Source organism: Solanum lycopersicum, chromosome 4 (assembly GCF_036512215.1).
Source record: "Solanum lycopersicum chromosome 4, SLM_r2.1".
Classification (NCBI taxonomy): Eukaryota; Viridiplantae; Streptophyta; class Magnoliopsida; order Solanales; family Solanaceae; genus Solanum; species Solanum lycopersicum.
This window is the reverse complement of record NC_090803.1, coordinates 45678765-45688474: the sequence shown is the minus strand read 5'-3', so window position 1 is coordinate 45688474 and position 9710 is coordinate 45678765. Positions and strand designations below refer to the sequence as shown.

The 9710-nt window shown below is 31.4% G+C and overlaps 1 long non-coding RNA gene across 1 annotated transcript; it reads right to left on the bottom strand.

Annotated features, from left to right (window-relative positions):
* Nucleotides 1–1596: 1596 nt before the first annotated feature.
* Nucleotides 1597–5506, bottom strand: LOC109120133 (uncharacterized). The gene is made up of 3 exons (XR_002027622.3): nt 5377–5506; nt 2042–3643; nt 1597–1949 (listed from the first exon to the last, which is right to left on the bottom strand). It is a non-coding gene; the product is annotated as an uncharacterized lncRNA (long non-coding RNA).
* Nucleotides 5507–9710: the final 4204 nt, after the last annotated feature.

Below are 9710 nucleotides of genomic sequence, written 5' to 3'. Positions count from 1 at the left end.
ACCAAAAGCCTTAATTTTTTAGACTGATTATCAGAAACCTTAATGCTCATACATGAATAAGGTAAAAAACTTCATAATAATACATTCATTAAGTGAAAATTCTAGTTGAAAACTATTAGACCCCTAATCGGAAACTCAATCGGAAACTATGGCGAAACCTTAAATGAAAAATAGGGCAAAATATGAATGAAAAAGTAAAGTAAACAAACAAAAATAAATCAAGCCTTCACAAAATCGAGTGGATAATCACTTGTTAACAATTTCAGACAAGGTCCAAAGAAAATCGACCAATCGACCAAAAACTTCACGAAATCTAGAAAGTCTTTACTCCAGAACTGCAACTGGCACAAATCTACTCATTACTTTGTCAATTACACTTGTCAAATCTACTCGTGAGAGGTTTAGAGAAAAGCAAAGAGGTTTAGAGCAAAACGGAGAAGTTTTAAGATTTGTGAATTGTGAAGGTTGGTATTATCTAGGTGACAAAATATTTATCTAGGTGGCAAAATATTTATCTAGGTGTCGTGCGCGTGTAGACACGATCGTAGTGAGTGGACAGAAAAGGTGTACGTGTTGGATGAATAAGCCAAGTTCAGGGGGGGGGGGTAATAGAAACGAAATAATGTTTAGATGTACAATGAATAAAAAGCTTCAAGTTCAGGGGGTAATGAATACTTTTGCCTTTTCTAAATATCCAACGTTTCTCTTTTCTAAATCAATTCTCTTTTATCAAATGTCGCAAAGTTCAATGAATATCCAGAAAATTGATGTATGTAAGTATGATCATTATTGTCGACTGAAAACTTTGAGGACTCCATTAAATCCAGGTCATCAATTTTTTGAATGCAAAGCATCAAAGGTTTGTAATTATTCGAACAAAAGTTATTGTTGTTGTACTATTTGAAAAATCAACATTTTTGTATATTTATTACGCCTTATTACTGTTATGTGGTTTGTAGGAACACGATGGATGTGGATATTTTAGATGGATTGATCCGTCCTTGAAAATGTTGATGAATCATCCTTAATGAATAGATACATAGACGGTCAAACTCTGATTGATCGACTTAAGAGAAAAGTGAAAGCTCAAAGAAGAAAAAGATTCTTTGAAATTTCAATTGAATGAAAATGAATCAAAGTTGATGGTATTGAACAAGAAGCTCAAGACAGTTAAACTCCAAAAAGATTGGGAAAATGTCAAATTTAATCAAGTTGTGATTGTTTTTCTTTGTCTGCTAACTATTAAATGGTTCTTTAATATTGTGTCGTTCATAGTAATTTGGGATTGTAGTACTTAATTGTTTAGTTTTGCAGTAGTTGGAAGGCTATTCTAGATCAATTAGTGATGTCTTAATTGGTATATAACCTTTATATTTTGTATTTAATATGAAGTTTGAATTGAATTGATCACTGTCGAATTGATTACTTGCCCTTTGTTTTGAAATTTGTTCTGAAATTCAATTGATCAATGTCGAATTGAATTGGTCACTAGTCTTATTGACAAAAACACAAGGCATACATTTAGAGGTAGTGTAGTTGTTGTTCAAAAAGAGATCTAATAACACAAATGCATGGCTGGAAAATACATAACACAAAGTAATGGTTGAAAAATACATAACAAACCATTGTCTTACATGGTTCAAAAATACATAGTATTGCTAACACAAAAACAATGTTCAAAAATACATTAGACGAGTGTTCAAATAAACTAAAGAGTAACTTGTTTTTCAAAAAAACCCTTTTAACATGAGCCAAAATCATAACTACTTTCCAAATTAACTACTTCTAATTTTTCTTTTTAGCTTTCATTTGTTGCAACTGTGAGGTGCTGACTGCATCTTTTCTCTTCCATTTTAGGCCACGGAGTTTAAAATCAATGTTTATATTGGTTGGTGAAGCACTCTTCAATTTTGTTGACCTATGCAAAATCTTCTCACTTGATTACCAGGCTGCAATATAAGAAAAAAAAGGTAATATAAGGTAAGATTGTAAGGCTATCAGAAATACACAAAAAAAGAGTAAATATATTCAGTAAACATACATTAAATACTTGGGCTCCAGTTGTAGGATCAAAGTAAATATTAAAACCAGTTGCAAGCCTTTTGTTTTCTCCAGTAGCAGCAGCAAATGAGGCAGAACTGTATTATCTCCTGTGACCTGATAAAGGTTACAATTGACTAGAAGAACTAATCCTTTCAGTAACAAATGAGGTTTCTCTTGCATTAGCTTTTGTTCTTCCCAATCCTCTTTCAGTCCCAACTTGAACTCTATTTTGAGCAGGTCTTGGCACAGATGTTGTGTCAACACAAATAGAAGTTGGTTGACTTGATTGTGTAGTTGCTTATGTGATTCTTAAGTAAAATGTGATGGACCTCCCATTGTAGACTATATAGCATAAATAAGGATATATGATAACTTGTAGAACAAACAGAAAATGCAAATGAGTTACTAATGGCAAAATTCTTGGCACAGTAGTGGTATCAGGATAAACAGAACTTTGTGTTCTAACCTATTGAGCAAAAATAAGGACATATGAATAACTTATACAATAAAAATTAATGCAAATGAATATGTAAAATAAATCTTACTCCTGTTTGAGAATAACTTTGTTTGCTTGAATTTCCTTGACTTGTAGGTTGATAAATGTTCCCCCCCTCCCCCATACTATGTCACCACAAAATAAAACATATGATTATAAACTTAAAGCAATTCATAAATGTGAATATAACTAGTAATACTTACTCTTGCGCACACAACTTTGTTATGATCAGTTTTCTTACATATAGAACATCTCATCTTTACTCCTTTTCTTGAAATTTCCCCCATTTGTTTGGTTCATCCTTACTCTTTCTTCTCTTCTTTCTAGGTCTATATGGCATTTTTCTTGATTTTGTAGGCTCAATTGATGGATTTGTAGTTTTAGGTCACATCCTCATATTAGGAATAGGTTGGATGAAATGGTTGTAAGCCTTGAGAAATGTTTCCTTCATATACCAGTGCTCTACATGTTGGTCAGGATCTTGGCTCAAGTAATAATAATCACAAATAGTATGAGGGCAAGGTATACCTCTCAACATCCACAACTTACAGTCACAATGGTTCTTCTCCAAGTCAACAACAAATGAGTATTCACCATCACTAATCTCAAAATCATTCACTCCATTCCATTGAACATTACATTTATTTGAATACTCTTTTTTTTATATAGCATATCCCTTGCCATAGGTGAAATGTCTGATATCTATGTTTCATCAAATTTGATCATGTGTATATGTCTGTTCATTATTTTATGCCTAATATCCTCTAACACGGTAAATAATTGATTTATTTAACTAAGATCTAGGAATTGAAAGTCTCACATATGTTATTTTCTACAACATCACACTAGGGTGAGTATGAAAAAAGCCCTACACCAATTTATGGGATCATAATATAGTAAGTCATCTTTTATATCCTTCTTACCTAACTTAGACATTGCATGAACTTTTTCACCAAACTTGACTTCAAACGAGGCCTTTGAGCATCTCCAAAAATGTTTCTTTCTTTCTCCTTTCCAGTTCACATGCCAGTTATTCCATATAAGTCTAGCACACATCCTTTTCTCAACATTTGGTAACAATTCTAACAAGACAGGAATAAGTCCCTAACAAAAAATATATAGATAATAAGTAATTGAAGTAATAAAACTACAACTAAAATATAAGAAATTGTGTAATCAATACCTTTTGCATATATGATATTACAATCAAACGTTCACCAGTTCCCAAGTTTAGATTAGCAATTAAAATAACTAATGAACCATCTCCAACTATGTTTTGTTTCTATATTCACAACTACCCAGGCAATAAGACACATTTGATTGTTCCCATTTTTTTTTGAACAGCTACTAATAACTCACCCTTACAAGCTCCTTGAGAAAATTACCATCAAATCCAATTAAATTCCTACACCCCTCCAACCACCATTGCTTAAATGCATGAAAGTACACATAAAAATACACAAAAAGGTTCTTTCCTGATTCAATTTCCTTATCAATTTTTATCCAACAAGAGCTTCCAGGATTGGTTTGTTTGATCATATCTGCATAGTCACATAACCTGGGAAATTCCAGATTCCAATCACCCATGTCTTCCCTCATAATCTTTTGTTTAGCCTTGTAACAAAGAGTCTTACCAACATAAAGACCCAATGTCTTTCTAACCAAATCTTGAATTTCCCAGATCCTTATATATGGTTGAGATGTAATTTTGTCCTTAAACTTTCTAGCAATTAACTTTGAATTACACAGCTTGTTCCTGTTTAGTGGAATACATTTGTGAATAGGATGATAGTTCTTCACAATGAAATCACCTGAGTCCTTGTCAATAGAAGCATATAACAACCACTTACAGTTAACATTTTTGCATTTCATCTTCACTCTATGTTTTTCATTAGGCCTTAGCTTTAACTGCCTCATGTACTCTACAACATAATCTGTCATTGCTTTCCTGACTGATTTTCACCTTCAAGGACCATTCCAAGCTCAAATATTGACACTTCACAATCTTCATCATACCTAACCTTTTTGCTTCTCCTTCTAGCAGTTATATCTACTACCCTAACAACATTCACATCTAGTTGTTCATCACTCCAATAGTCAGAGTTATCAATATAATCTTCATCTCCACCCAATTTTTCTGCATATTTGTTAGTTTTATTTTTCCCAATATCCTCAAAGGCTTTATCTATACCACCGACCTCACCAACTGGTATTTCTTCAAATTCAATAGCCTTTTTTCTCTGTTTTTTGTTTCTTCTTTCTTCATTAAAAGCTCTCAACTCTTCATCAATATCTGAACCATCTTCTGAAGGTATATCTAGATCTGAATCATTACTCAAGAATCAGATGCATCTTCTCCACCTAGGTTATCATCCACACCCTCTCCATCTAGGTTATCATTCACACCCTCTCCATGTAGGTTAATATGTTCACCCTCAACAGCCTCTCTCTCTTCAGCAATGTTAACATCAACACCCTCACCCTCAACAGCCTCACCCTCTTCACCAATATTAACATCAACACCCTCACCACCAAGGTTACAAGCCTCACCTTCTCCACCTAGGTTAACAGCCTAACCATCTTCAACATTAGTTAGATAGCCTCTAGGTCTCTGAATGTCTAGTAAGGGTTCATCTGATTAATGACATACATATACTTCAAAAGTGTCCTCATGTTTTAAGTCTTTAATATGGTGTAGTAAATGTTGGTCAGTTGTAATTAGGACCCATTGTTTATTCAATAAATCCTTCACATAAATGTCTCAAACATTTTCGTACCTTAATTCTTTAGTATAATACAATAGATCCAAAATGGAAAAATGGTCCTTGATGATATACCTGAGTGCAGACACACAGTTTCCAACATAAGTAGGTACAAATATCTCGAATAAGATTCCACCATGGTAAATCTTCGTAAATATGGTTTTCTTCATGGTCAATTGTTAGCCCTACAAAATATCAAACAAACCCTACATTTAACAGAATATACTCATATAACTCATACAAACAACTAAAAAATAAAGCTTTAAAGCATACTTTCTGGGTAATAGTAAAGAATTGACATAATATTCGCAAACTCTATATTTTTACAAAACCCTAGCTTTATGGAATTCATATAACAAAGCATGTAAACAAACAATCAAAACTTACACCAGGAAAGATCGTATCACTAAGAAGAGGAATCAAACAGGAATAGAACAATTTGGAAGAAATCGCGAGATGGAGAGCTTCAAATAAGAAGAAATCGCGAAGTTAGAGAGAGAGAAGTGATTCGTGAAAGTTAACAATTTGGAATTTTTTTCCAATTTAGACATTAACAAATACACATCGGATGCACATGGTATTTTTTAAATGAACATTCAATACACGTCGAATACACATGAGGAGAATAACTACACGCGCCACACAGTTAATGAAAAGTGATAAAAAAAAGGTTGTACGGTTCAATTATGGGGTGATAGAGGTGTTCAATAGGTAATAGGTCTAGTTGGGGTGTCTAAATGAATAATGAGGACAAGTTTGAAGGGCCGCATATGACTTTGACCTTCATATAAAATTAAACAAATAAATTGATGCATCTCACCGGACATAATACAAGTAAGGTTTAACCCATCGGTGACCCGTTAAACATGACACAAACTTTCACTTAGACACCTTACCTAGAACTTGTTCATTTTAGACACCTTATGTCAGGTCCTATTGTGTCATTTTTGCTGACATGATACGGTGAGTGTAATACAATTATAAAAAGCGCGTGAAAGACATTTTTAGCATATTTTTATTTATTTTTTCTTCTTCTATCCTATTTTTGGGGCACCATTTTCCCTACCTTAAGCTCCTTCAATGGTGAAGAGAGTTTATAGTGATTTTAGAGTTGAATAAACTTCTCTATGTGGATTATATTGATGGTCAAATTAGTGAAGAATTTAATTGTTAAATCATGACAGTTCAAATTATGTGGTTGAAAGTTGACATTACAACTTCACCAACAATTTTTTTCTTCTAGATTTGGCAATTGATTGTGTGATATTTGACCTTAATTACTATATGAAATTTTTTATTAAAATGACAGTCCTTAGTTTAGAAGTTGAGAAAATGACCTCTTTGTTAGTGTATAATGGAATCATCCTACTAATAAAACTAAAAAGGATTAAGATATAACGGTCGGCGGAGAAGACGAAGGGGGTTGAGTTTAATTTGTTGGAGAAGATGACTAGGGTGGGTGGGGCAAGTTCTGCAAAGTAATTTTTCTTTAAAAATGATTTAATCATCTTTAATAATTATTTGGGGAAAAATGTCAGGTGTCATTGATTCATTGACTAATTTTTATTTTTATTCAAAATTCATATTAAAGAATTATTTGTGTCAGATGACAAATGTCTTCATTTGATTTGGTACTTTGACACGTCATCAGCGAGTGAGTTGCACTCACTTTAAATTTTTTTATTGCTTGTGAAAAAAAGGGTGTCAAAATACCCTTGAACTAGAGGAAAAGGTCTAAAAATACCATTCATCCATCTTTTGGTCTAAAAATATTCTTCCATTCATCTTTTTGACTCACTTATACCCTTAAAACTAACAAAATTCTCTCTTTATTCTTTATTTTTTTAAAATATCTATTATGTGTCATTCTCCTATTAGATAATATAAAGAGCTACCTCAATTAGATTATTTATCATTATTTATTCTAACCAAAGCAATATACTTCTTCAAGACCCCATTTTTTTAAAATTCTTTTTTTGTAGTTTTTGATTATTTTTTATTTTTGAATCCAACTCCTTTCCATTTCCAAGTTTTATTTGAACTGAATACTCACGACATAAGAAAAAAATTAACAGCTAATGTTTGATTATTTAAATCAAGATTCTAAACTTGATATAGATGATTAATATTTTATAAACAAATTTATCATGTCATAATCATAACAATATATTATTTATTCACAAATACATTTCACAGATTTTTCTCTATTTTCCTACTTATATTTTTCATGGCTACGACCAGCCATCTGTTTTTTTTAAATGAGTTAATATTTTAAGTAAAATTGTTTGTGGGACTTTTTCTTCGAAAAGTAGTTATAACATATTAGCAAAAAAATTGAGCTGAGTTTTTCTATTTATTTATTTATTTTTAAAAAGGAAGATAGATAGTGTGGAACTATTAATATTTCTATGGTATATTAATTATTTAAAATAAACTTCTAAACTTTTTATAGAGAAAATACAAAATTTACTAGATTTTTTTAATTAAAAAAATTAGAATTTTGAAGAGGTATATAAATGTAAATAGATTGTGGGGAAAAACAAATGGAGATGAGATTTTATTTTTATTTTATCTAATAAGAAAATGACAAATAATAAATTATTTTTTAAGAAAAATAATTAAATTTTGGTTGTTAGTTATAAAGGTATAAGCTAGTCAAAAGGTGAATGAAAGGGTATAAGCGATCCAAAAAGGAAGAAAATGACATAAATAGTCTCTTAACTGTAGGAGTGGGTCTAATATGGTTCCTTAACTATACACTTGACGGATATAGTCCTTTAACTATTCAAAATTTAGTCAGCTTTGGTTCATTAACTATACACTTACTGATTTTAGTCCCTTAACTATAAAATTACCGACTTTAGTCCTTTAAGTATTCAAAAACTTATCAGGTTTGATTTTTCCATTTTTTAAAATACAAATAGCTTAGGTTTATATGAACGAAATCCATTTCTCGAGAAATTAAATCTTTTAACAATTTTTTTCTGTTGTTTCTCTCTCTGTGTGTGCTTCATTTTTCTTCAAATTAAGCTTATGCGAAGAACCTTAACCTTAACGATTCAAATAAAATTCATGAGCAAAGAAAATATAAGTCATAATTTTATTCAACAAATGATAAAATGAAGCATATTTATTTCTACTAATGATTTGAATATGCTAAACTTTATTATAAAAAGAAAAAAATTATTTCCCATTAAATTCAATGTTTGTACTCCAACGACTTCATCGAGCGAAATTTGTTTAAAATTTTAGAAATTGAAATTTATAAAATGGTATATTTCTAATTTTTTAAAATTATTTTTGAATAAATCAATTTTATTATTCTATTCATTTTATTTTATGTGAATAATTTGAGTAAATCAAATAAAATCCACACTAATTAAAATATTCAAGTGCGACTTCAAGTCATTAACAATAATATATGCTTAATTTTATCGTCTATTGAATAAAATTAGGACTTATATCTTGTTTCCTCAATAATTTTATTTTGAATCATAGAGATTATTGTTCTTTTTATAAAAGTAATTTGAAGAAAAAAGGGTGGGGATAGAGAACAACCTTAAAAGTGGGTTAAAGACTTAATTTTACGAATATTTTTGTTAATATAAAGCTATTTGTATTTAAAAAATGGACAAAGATCAAACCTGATAAGTTTTTGAATATTTAAAGGACGAAAATTGGTAATTTATAGTTAAGGGACTAAAATCGATAAGTGTATAGTTAATGAACCAAAGTTGACAAGTTTTTGAATAGTTAAAAAATTTTATATGTTAAGTGTATAGTTAAGCGACCATTTTAGACCTATTCATCTAGTTAAGAGACTATTTGTATCATTTTACCGCCAAAAGGTGAATGAAAGGGGAGCCCAAAAGGTAATGGAAGGGTAATTTTAGACCAAAAGATGAACGGAGAATATTTTTAGACTTTTTCCTTGAATTTGTTTGTATACACTGAACTATTTTTAAAAAAGTTCTCTCATATGTTTCAATTGATCATTTAAGTCCTAAATTTATTATTCTATAAAAATAATTGATATTTTAATCATAATAATATTATCAATGTATATTTTTATTTTATTTTTCACTGTGTGCTGACGCTATTGGGCAGGGCCCTTCCCCATAAGGCCCCATGGTCGGGACACAAGCGCCCTCTAGCTACCCATATGTGATATGCCGTCTTAGCCTTCCCTGACCAGGATCGCTCCCACACCTGTAGTGTTCGTGATCGGCCTCCTCAACTGTGTATCGATCGAAAGGCAGGGCAGCACAACCCCCAACCAAGGGAGTGGTTACGTCCAATATGTCCCCCCTTATTCCCGACATGCTATGGTACCCCAGAGTGGATAGAAGTGGGTCGAGTCCGTATCGCCGCGAAGCTACAGTCACGTCTAAGATCTGATCTATTTACTC